We start from the raw sequence: 11,354 nt of genomic DNA, 5'->3' as shown, positions 1-11,354 counted from the left end.
ATCTCTGGGTATAGTACAGGACCTAATTAAAAAACTTTGGGGTCTGATGCTGTTATGGGCTGAATGTTTGTGTCCTTCAAAATTCATTCGTTGAAGCCCATGTGGAGCTGGGGCCTTTGGGAGGTGATAGGTTTCTATGAGGTCAGGAGGGTGGGGTCACCATGATGGGATTAATGTCCTTTGAAGAAGAGGAAGAGACATTCGAGCTTCTTCTCTTCACCATGTGCGGACACAATGAGAAGTCTGCCACCTGCAAGTCAGGAAAAGGGCCTTCACCAAGAATTGAATCTGCTGGCACCTTGATCTGGGACTCCCAACCTCCAGAACTGTGAGGAAATGTCATTTAAGCCAGTTCAGTTCAGCTCCCATCAGCATCTCTCACTTCTATGTGGAAAGTGCAGGCAGGCAAGGCTTCCTTTAAGAGGCAGGGGCCTCTGAGCTCCTGCTGGCTCCAGGTGCACGTGAGCCGGTGGGTCTATGCTGCAGGCCTTGCCTTTTAGGTTTGGGGGAATGGTGTGGAGGGAAGAGTAGAAAGCTTTTTATTTCACACTTAGAGTTTTATTTCACACTTAGACAGTCCTCCTAGCAGAGCATCCCAGAGGGAGATCTGGGCACGCATCCTAAACTCCCAACAAACTCCTTAGTTAATACGTTATCATGGCACCTTTGGGGAATTTACCCAAATTATTTGTTAGTTTTTCCATCAGATCACCATCTGAAAGCATCAGGTCTTTGTTTCTTCTCTTTTTTGCATGCACATTGGCACTGGCATCTATGTTACAATTTCTTTGTTGTCCTTTGCTCACCAGGGCACATTGCCCTGGAATGTTCCCGGTTGTATACTAGTATACTCATTGTGCCTAAACCCAGCTTAGTCTCATCTTCACATTTGTTTTAAATGTATAAATCCCCGAGCTTCACCATAATGCTCTCTCGTTTTAACTTAATTGGTAGAATTATTTCCAGAATACAATTCACTTGCTTTCTCCAGGGGAAGGTAATTTTGGTAAGCACACTCCTTAAGGTCGTTAAGACCCAGACTCTATAATGGTAGATGTGAGCTTGTAGAAAACTGAAAGGAGATGAATTATTTTTGCCTGGTTGAAATGTAAATATTTGTGTTTGGTAGAGAAGGTAACCCTAAGAGTGACGGTTTTACTGCTCGGTAGGGCATTAACCAATTATTGTATCTAATTTTATTCCTGTTTCCTTTGATCACTGACTCTATATATCATTTTTTGGGTGTTGTTCTTTAACCAGCTTTTTTTCATCCTGCCTTTCCTCACTGATGAGTTATGTAAATCCTTCGACACATACTCCTTATGTATTTACATGAAAATTACATTTTTAGCATTTTGAAGATTATTCTTTGATACCCCCAAATATGACTGAGATTGGATTTCTCACCACTCAACTAGATTTATTTGAGTTAGAAAAATTCAGTGATGTGGAATTCCTGCTCCTGAGTATAGTGATTTAGAGATCAGCTTTAAGAGAAGGAAACCACAGGGTTAGGGAGCAGTCCCCAATCTCACCTGAGGATACTGGTCACAGCTTAAGGTAATAAAATGGAGGCTGGTCTAAAAGTGGGTATGATAGTCTTCCACTGTGCAGTGCATATTACATATTCATTCATTTATTCAAGCATTTTTTCACCCAACACACATTTATCGAGCACCTACTATTTGCTAGGCACTGTTCTAGAATTTAGATAGGAATTGGGAATACAGAAGTGATGTACGCAAAGCTCCTGTCCTAAGAAGCACTCAGAGTACTAGGTACTCTGGAGATGGATACATATAGATTCAGTGATGTAAGACTGAATATCATGGGAGCAACATATAGTGGGCAAGAGCATGGGGCGTCCAGAGTTGCTCCTTGAGAGTTGCTTAGACTGAGTCTTAAAGTACGAACAGGACTTAGCTAGATAAAGATGAGAAAAGGTCATTCGGCAGAGAAGCACTGAAAAGGGAAGAAAACAGCACAGTGTGTGTATAGAGGTCCTTGTCTCCAAGGCATTGGGTGTGAGGCAGGGAGTGGCATGTGCTCCATAAACAAGCTTTTATTTATGTGACAGTTAATTCTATGTGTCCACTTGACTGTGTCATAGGATGCCAAGATATCTGGTTAACCGTGACTTCTGGTGTGTCTGTGAGGGTGTTTTCAGAAGAGATTAGCATTTGAATTGTTGGACGAGGTAAAGCAGATTGCCCCCGCCAATGTAGGTGGGCATCATCCAACCTGTTGAGGGCCCAAATAGGACAAAAAGGTGGAGGAAGGGTGGAATTTCTCTTCTATCTGACAGCTTGAGCCAAGATAGAAATCTTCTCCTGCCATTGGACTGGGATGTACACCATTTGTGCTCCTGGTTCCAAGGCCTTTGGACTCAGAGTGGAATTTCTATCCACTTTGCAGATGGCAGATCAAGGGACTTCTCGGCCCATAATTGTATGAACCAATTCCTTATAATAAGTCTCGTCCTATTGGTTCTATTTCTCTGGAGAACCTTTTCATACAATTTATGTTCAAAATGCTAATTGATCTCCTTCACCCCATCATGTGCTCTTCTCCCCCCCCCCCCCGCTACTTCTATCCAAACCCTCAGACTGGACACACTTCTACAGCTCTGGGGAGGACAGCTGCAATAGAAACACTAGGAAGAGACTTGAGGAGTTTTATCTTTTCCAGCTCAGTTTCTCAGTTGCAGGAGTCCTGAAGGTGTCAGTTTTAATGAACAAGTGTAGTTGTCCATGAGTGAGGCCAGTGAGGATAGCCCACGAGAGGCATTTGGTTAAGGGACTCCTTGTCTCAGCTCCCAGCTAATTCACATGTGCAGCCCACTTTCCATGGCCCAGAATACTGGTAGGCCCCTATGTAATAGTTGGTGGGACTGGGAATACCTTAGTGTAAGGTGGTGTGGAATTGTACCTGGGCACATTGGGAGAAGAAAGAGCTGGCAGAGATCAATCCTCAAGTGGAGCGAAGTAGACTTGCTTCTTTGATTACAGCAAGCATCAGTGTCTAATCCAGGGGTGGGCAAACTTTTTGACTCGAGGGCCACAATGGGTTCTTAAACTGGACCGGAGGGCCGGAACAAAAGCATGGATGGAGTGTTTGTGTGAACTAATATAAATTCAAAGTAAACATCATTACATAAAAGGGTACGGTCTCTTTTTTTTTTTAGTTTTATTCATTTCAAACGGGCCGGATCTGGCCCGCGGGCCGTAGTTTGCCCATGGCTGGTCCATAGGAAGGGTGCTGAGTGTTTCACATAAATCCAGCAAGAGGTGACAAGAAGAGGAGGGAAGCTGTGCCTCTAAGGATGGGAGTCTGACAACCTGGAGAGTATGATCATCCAGGTGTCACTGTGGTCATGCCAAGTCGACCCCTTAGGTTCTGTATCATTTAGAAATTGAATATGTCTAAGTGTTAGTTATCTATTGTTGTAGAACAAATTTAGGGTCTTAAAACAATGACAAACATTTATTATCTCACAGTTTATGTGGGTCAAAAATTCAGGAGCAGCTTACCCGATGGTTCTTTCTTGAGGTATCCATTGAGATTACAGTCAAGATGTTGTAATTTCTCAGTTGCAGGAGTAATGGGGCTTCAATCATCTGAAGGCTTGATGAGCTAGTAAGGTGAGCAGCTGAAATGAGTATCATCCAGCCCGAATTGGCAAAGGAGATTCAGCTGGGAGACGGTTTGCAGCCGGGAAAGGCAGAGGACTCCTGGAGAAAGGTAAAACCAAGGCTCTGGGAAGGATAATCTGCCAGACCTTTGAGCCCTGAGGGTCAGAGGGAATCCACAGAGCACCGACTTGAGCCACGGCCCTTGGGACAGGCACAGTGGAAAGAAGGTACGCAGAACTGCTGGTCGGCAGGGGATTCTAGTTCTGGGTCCACAGTCAGTAAAGGCTGAAGAGTGCTGGCAGGAGAGGAGCACGTGGAGGTGCAGCCTCTCTGGCCTCTGTGGCTTGTGCCTTTCTTCATTGAGCCTAGTGCATAGGACCTTTTGGATACAGACACTTACCCGTAGCTGGAGTGTGGGAGAAGGTATGGAATTGTGGAATCTGGGGAGCGAGGGGGGTCCAGGAGAAGTGGCAGCAAGTTTGGTGCTGAGTCATGCCTGAGCCTGGGACCTGGGCAGCCATTTTGTCCTGAAGAGACAGCCCCTCCCTCCAGTATCCAGGCAATTAATACAGCCACACCCAGATTCCACCCTGAATGGTACAAAGGATTAAAAAAAAACCTAAATAGTCCCTGAGAGTCCGAAGGGACTGGCTTAAAGAAACCAGTCACATTAAGGAAGGAATGGCATGTTAGGCACTGGGTAGGTGGTTCGGACCTGGGAGGCCCGTATGCCATTGAGAGGGCTTCCCAGGGAAGCAGCTTATTCAGTCTGATGAGGATCAGGAGCCAGAGGCAGAAAAAAAAAAAAGGCTCCAACAGACAGAACTCCAAGTCTTGGAGCAAAACCAGCACACACAGTTTCATTAACAACAAAGTCACAAGAAAGATTTTACAGAGGACAAGGCTCTCTGAGGAGGGAGAAGGTTGAAGTGATTAGAGGTTGGAACTTTCAGTCCCGCCCCAACCTCTGGGGAGGAGTGGGAGTGTTAAGGATCGAGCTCAATCGCCAATGGCCAATGAGTTAATCAAGCATGCCTGTGTAACCAACAGGATATTGAGGAAATGATGGTGTGTGACATTTGAGGCTAGGTCATAAAAGACATGATGGGTTCTGCCCTGCTTTCTCTTGGATCACTCACTCTGGGGGAAGTCAACTGCTTATGTCATGAGGATATTCAAAAAGCCCTATGAAAAGCCCATGTGGCAAAGAATTGAGCCCCCAGCCCCTTCCATCAATTGATTCAACTCTTAGAAGCAGATTCTCTATCCGTGGTCGGCAAACTGCGGCTTGTGAGCCACATGAGGCTTCTTTGGCCCCTTGAGTGTGGCTCTTCCACAAAATACCATATGCGGGCGTGCGTACAGTGCGATTGAAACTTCGTGGCCCATGCGCAGAAGTCAGTTTTCAGCCTGGGAGAGTCTATTTTGAAGAAGTACTGTTGATATTTGGCTCTGTTGACTAATGAGTTTGCCGACCACTGCCCTATCTGCTCCTGGACAGGCACGGGACACATCCGTCTATACCGCCGCCATTTTGTCACTCCCTGTGACTGGTTTCTTAATGTGAAATTCCAGGTGGGTTCTCTAATAGTCATCATTGCACAAATACCCACTGTTACAATCATGTTAACAGCCCCTAAAAATGGCAAATGTGGAAACAGCTGTTATTAGCTCATACTTGCTCACAGTGTTAGAAACCACAGCCATACTCCCACAGCAGTAATAGGCACTGCCATTTATAGAGAGCTTTTGACAGTGGTTCTCAACCTTGGCTGCACATTAGAATCACCTGGGAATCTTTTTAAAATCCTGATTTCTGGGCCTCATCCCAACCAAGTTTGAGAACCACTGGCTTATGATGTGTTAGGCACTAGTGTTTTTATATTCTTCAAATCCTCAAGTTGAGTATCTGAGGTCAGAGCTACTTCTTACAGATGGAGAAAGCGAGGGCCAGAGAGGTTAAGTAAATTACTGAGTGTCACACAGTTGATAAGTGGCAGGGTAGAGACTGCCTGACTACACGGCCAATATTCCCCTCCTGCTGCCAGGGCCGCCATGCTGCATAATATCCCGCTGCTGCCATCTGTGACCAGATTCCCTCTTCTGGAAAGATGGGGAAATGCCCCAGGCACATCCTAGCCAGCGTGGCTGTCTGTGAGGGCTGCAGTCAAGATCAGTCCAGAGAAAATTTACTTTAAGACTTCTCCTCACAAGACTCAGAACACCAGTCCTGACTCTAGCCCCCTTTCACACCGCCACCTTTCTTCTCCCTGGCTGGTCATTGGGAGAATGAAAAACAAGGAAGAAGCAATGACCAGGGCTTACTTGTGGGTGAAAGTTGGCCTTTCTGCCACCCTAGGAGTATTGCTGAAGTTTTTAAACCCCTAGTGTAGGCAAAAATTGTGTTTGTTTGGTGTTGGGCTAGAGGAGAGGGGGAGGCAGTTTGGTTCTCTTGATTTCCTGAAGGGGCAGGAGGTGGTCTTGGTCTCAGCCTCAGAAGCAGCTGCCATCTCTCTTGCTTTCATATCTGTCTGGCTTTGAAGCCAGCCTGTGGCAAAGGTTGTTTCTTGGGCTCTTGAGAATAAGGCTTGTCCCAATAAGATATGGGCCAACTGGAAGGTATTATTCCAAAAAGTTGTGTGTCCTTTATAATTCAATATATATGGTAACCCTAATAACTGCTCTTCTTTCCTTACTAGAGGGAAGAAGGTGGGTTTGTCAAACTTCCTTAAGAAGTGAATTGCAGCACAGAATTCTGTTGACCTGTGTTCAGTTCTCTCTTGAAAATTCTAGGCTGTCAAAAGCTGATCGCTTTTCCAACACAGCTGCATTATTCCACAACAGCAGGACGACAATAACTCCTGCTGCCCTGCCTAGATTGCTTGGGGAACTTTTTGTGTGTGCATGTTTTTTATTCTATTTTTCCATCTGGTGACTTTTGTTTTCTTCTAAATGGCGCTGTTTAAATGCTTTCCACAAATGCAATCTTGAAAATAAACACATTGAATGGATAAGAACAAAAGAGGATCCATTCTTGATGCTGATCACTGCTGAGAGGTTCCCTCAGCTGCAGGGAGAGAGGGCTGAGTGGATGAGTGGATGGTCCATAGGAAATGCCACCCAAGGGTGCTGCTGGGATTGGAATCCAATCAGAACCACATTAATGGTGTCCTCACCAGCTGGGCACTCATGAGCAACCAGTGGGCTTTGAAAACTTAAGAGGCTCATCTCCCAGTTGGCCTTTGTCAGAAGCTTCTGTTTCATGCCTCCAGCGATTCCCAATAGTGGCTAGATTGTTACTGCATCCCTCAGGGATTTCCGTGTTCACTTCCTTTCCCACATCCCCTAAACACACCCCTAGGATCACTGCCCTAGTTTGGGCTCCCCCAGAAGTAGAGATCTGAGCACAGGAAATTGATTTGGGAGGGGCCAATGTCACCAGTAGGAAAGGGACACAGGGAAGGAAAGCAGTCAACAAGGATGGGTTATTACACCAGCCATCACAGCTGGCAAACAGCTTGGTCCTGTGAGGAGCTCTGGCAGGCAGTTAGACATCCGCCTCATACTGTTTCCCCCGAGGGCGAGAGAGCTAGGCATTGACACAAATGCCAGGAGCACCTGTTGAGCGCTGTTCCTGGGGGTGTTCATTCCTGGCACTTCTGAAACTTCCTTGCATGTGAGCTGAGAGACTTTGCACAGTTCTGGGGGGAAAGCCCCAGGCACAGGCCAACAGACTGGCAGTCTGAGGTTGGCCGGAGTGCACTGGAAGGTCCTAGGGATGTGTCGGGGCTGATGGCATCTGCTCTCATCACTCATAGGCTAAAGGAAGGCAGCTTCTTCGGGGTTGGGGTCGGAGCCAGCGATAGAGCCACCTCTGAAGGGTTTTCTCCCCTTTAGGGTCTTTTCTTTCCCCTTCCCTTTCCTTCCCTTCCCTTCTCTTCTCTCTCTTCTTTATTTATTTTTAGAAACAATTTTTTAATTTTTCAATTACAGTTGACATACAATATTATATTAGTTTCAGGGATTAGATGTTATAAAACGTACTAAGTGAGCATCCTGAAAAATCTCATACCCATCTGACGCCATACTTAGTTATTGGAATATTATTGACTATATTCCCTATGCTGTACTTCATACCCCCATGACTATGCTATAAATAATTTGTACTTCTAAATCCCTTCACCTTTTCATCCATCCCCTCCATAGGGCATTTTTTGTTTTTTTGTTTGCCACCAAGTTACCTGGGCATACATCCTTCATGATTACAAAGAATGGATTCCTTGCCTTTACAGATGAAGGTGCCAAGTATTTTGGCTCAGAGGCTCATGCAGAGCCCTGGACCCTGAACCTAGCTGCGGCTCTTGAGGCAGCAGCTGTTTGCTGGCAGCAGGATTTTAGTTGTTCCTGGTGGTGACTCCGGCCTTATTCCCTTCCCAGGAGTGTGCAGCCCACCAGAGAAGTGGCTGATTAGGAGACTTGTATCAGTTACCACCTTTAACAGCATTAACAGAAAACCTCAGTTCAACCTGGTTTAAACCATACAGAAAATGTATTTTATTTCACTGAACAGGAAGTTGGAGGTAGAGTACTCCAGATTAATTCTGTGGTTCTGTTCATTTCTCAACTTTGCCATCTTGTGTTCAGACCTTCTTTTCAGAATCTCCTTTCCTTACAAGGTGGCTGCTGCAGGTCCAGGTCTTGTGCGTGAGCATACACACCATTGTAAGCCACAGTGTGGCCCACAGACACACCATAGGCAGAGGCTCTGTGCAGATGTGCTGGCCAACTGCCAGTGGAGGTCCCAGCCAACAACCAGTCCTAAACACCAGAATGTGAGTGAGGACACCTCCAGATGATTTCAGCTCCCCCAGCCATTGAGTTTTCCCAGCTGATACCCAGACACAGACAACCCATCCTCATGTTGCCCTGTCTGAGTTATTGACCTGCAGAATCCAAGAGCATAGTACTGTTTTATGCCACTAAGTTTTGGGGTGGTTCTCACTGAAGCAATAGGAATTGGAGCATTGTTCCTGGTGGCATCCTGAGGGAAATATTGAGGGGAAATAGAGAAGCTTGCAGTGCTCATTCCCTGCTGCTCCCCACATCGTAGAGAGGGGGCCCAGAACCACAGGACAGAGGGAAAACTGGCACAGTGCCCCAACACGTGGCTAAGGCTTCATTCCACGGTGATGGGTTCTATTATTCTGGGGACACCAAGAGAGGGCTTTCCAAGAAAGGTTATTAGGCTCGGGGCCCATACTTGGAATAGTCCTTAAAAGATGTTCTCAAAGGTTTCTGATGACTCCCAGATCCCATTGGCTTTACCCTCAAAATATGTCCAGAATCAAACCACTTCTCATCATGTCCAATTACCACTCTGTTCCAACCTACCATCAGTCTTATCTAAATTACTGCAATTGGCACTTTAAGTGATCTCCCTGCTTCTCACCGCCCCACAACATTTCATTGCCCATGGAGCAGCCAGAGTTCTTTTTAAACATAAATCAGGTCATGCAATTGGTTTGCTAAGAACCTTCCCCATCTCCCTCCTAAGAAGCCCTACTTGATCTGCACCTCCTGCCACTCTCCAGCTTCGTCTCTTATGTGCTTGTTCTTGTCCACTCTGGTGTAGCCACAGTGGCCTCCTCAGGTCAACTGCCCTCTCACTGCAGGGCCTTTTGCAGTGCTCTTCCATCCATCCAGAATGTTCTTCCCCCATGTAGCTGCATAGCCTACTATCTTACCTGACTCCAGGTTTTACACAAAAGCCCCCTGACTAAGGCCTTCCCTGAGCACCCTAAATAAATTTGTATCCACCCTCGGCTCTCAAATCCTTTTCCTTATCCTCTACATATTTATCCCTGTCTAACATACTACACATTTTACTTATTTGTTAAATTATATCTAGCTTTCCCCCACTGGGAATTTCAGCTCAGTGAGAGTGGGGACTTTTGCCTGTTTTATTAGCCCAGAACAGTGCCAGACACATTATAGGTCCTTCATTAATATTTGTTGAGTGGAAAGTAAATGACCTCTCTATGCATCAGTCCTTGACAATGCTGTCTGGAGGTCCTGCCAGCACTGCAGATCCAACATTCTAGATACACGTCCTCACACCTAGGATCGAGGATCAGGCCTCTCAGGGAACTCTGCATACAGTGGGGTTGATGGTCTTAGCCCAGGTTTAAATCCCAGCTCCACTTCGCTTCCCAATCAGAAAGGAGAGACATTTCCCACCTCATGAGGTTGTTATGATTAGTGACAATGCTAAGCCCTAGGAACTATGCCTGGCATAGAGCAAATGTTCAATAAATGCCAGCCAGTATACTTCCTAGCTACTTTTTCTCTTTAAATGAATTATTTTCCCCCCAAAGGAAAAATCCTTTTGTTCATATGGTTAGGAATTGTATTTACTTCTTGCTTTGATAAATTAACAAAATCTTGACTTCTTTTTTAGATTGGGCCATATTCACCTAGTGCAGCGGTTCTCATCCTGTGGGTTGCGACCCCTTTGGCGGTCGAACGACCCTTTCACAGAGGTCGCCTAAGTCCATCCTGCATATCAGATATTTACATTACGATTCATAACAGTAGCAACATTACAGTTATTAAGTAGCAATGAAAATAATTTTATGGTTGGGTCACAACATGAGGAACTGTATTTAATGGGCCAGAAGGCTGAGAACCACTGACCTAGTGAGTCTTACAATGTCTCTTTTATGTCAAGGGGAAATAATAGTAAGAAATAGTGATCCATTGATCAAAATACCCAAGAGCCACAGCATTTACTCACTGCATCCTCCACCAGGAGCTGCAGTCTCCCACTGACAGTAACATTGAAAACAGCTGCATTTTAGTATATGCAAAGGGCAGAGATGGGGCTAAGAGTTGGACATATATCATCTTACTTAATTTTCACATCCCTCTCCCTGCCAGGATGGTAGATACTGTGGTATTACCAACATTTTAAAGAGGAAGAAATGAAACTTGGGAAATTTAAATTAGTTGCCAAGTTTGCAAATCTAGAAAATGAACAGAGAAAGGACGTAAACCCCAATCCTTCAGAATCCAGGGGTTATGCCTCCTGGTTAGAGCAAATTTTGTCTGTTTTGCAGGCCCCCAAGCCACTCAGCAGCCTGAGAGGATGCCTACCGCCCTGGCTTTGCCAGAATCCATGCCTGTTCGCCGTGGATTGCTTTCAGGTAGGCCACACCTTCGAAATCCCAACCAGCCTTTTCCTGTCCTCTCCAACCCTGACCAGGAAGCAGAACACAGGGCCAAACCTGGGGCCCTGGCCGAACACCCTCATGGGCCACCTGGCCTCCTAGGGCCGATTTCTTTTTTTCTTTTTTTTAAAAAATATATTTTATTGATTTTTTACAGAGAGGAAGGGAGAGGGATAGAGAGTTAGAAACACTGATGAGAAAGAAACATCGATCAGCTGCCTCCTGCACACCCCCCACGGGGATGTGCCTGCAACCAAGGTACATGCCCTCGACCGGAATCGAACCTGGGACCCTTGAGTCCACAGGCCGACGCTCTATCCACTGAGCCAGACCGGTCAGGGCAGGGCCGATTTCAGTAGAGCAAAGAGTGGAACTCCCTTAGGAAACCTCAAGGCCACGGATCTGAACCTGTCCTCTTCCCGTGGCGCCCAGCCTTCTCCACACAGCGCGTCTCTAGTTTGTTGCACAGGAGGCGAGCCGCTTGGGTCTGCGCATG

General features: G+C 46.1%; 1 long non-coding RNA gene across 1 annotated transcript; it reads right to left on the bottom strand.

Annotated features, from left to right (window-relative positions):
* Nucleotides 1-3,233: 3,233 nt before the first annotated feature.
* Nucleotides 3,234-4,155, bottom strand: LOC111825371. Its single transcript, XR_002828530.1, has 3 exons — nt 4,033-4,155; nt 3,531-3,731; nt 3,234-3,396 (listed from the first exon to the last, which is right to left on the bottom strand). It is a non-coding gene; the product is annotated as an uncharacterized LOC111825371 (long non-coding RNA).
* Between the last annotated feature and the right edge of the window lie 7,199 nt (nt 4,156-11,354).

Source organism: Myotis lucifugus, unplaced genomic scaffold (genome assembly GCF_000147115.1).
Source record: "Myotis lucifugus unplaced genomic scaffold, Myoluc2.0 scaffold_23, whole genome shotgun sequence".
NCBI lineage: Eukaryota > Metazoa > Chordata > Mammalia > Chiroptera > Vespertilionidae > Myotis > Myotis lucifugus.
The sequence above is the reverse complement of the archived record's forward strand: the minus strand, read 5'-3'. Positions and strand labels throughout refer to the sequence as shown.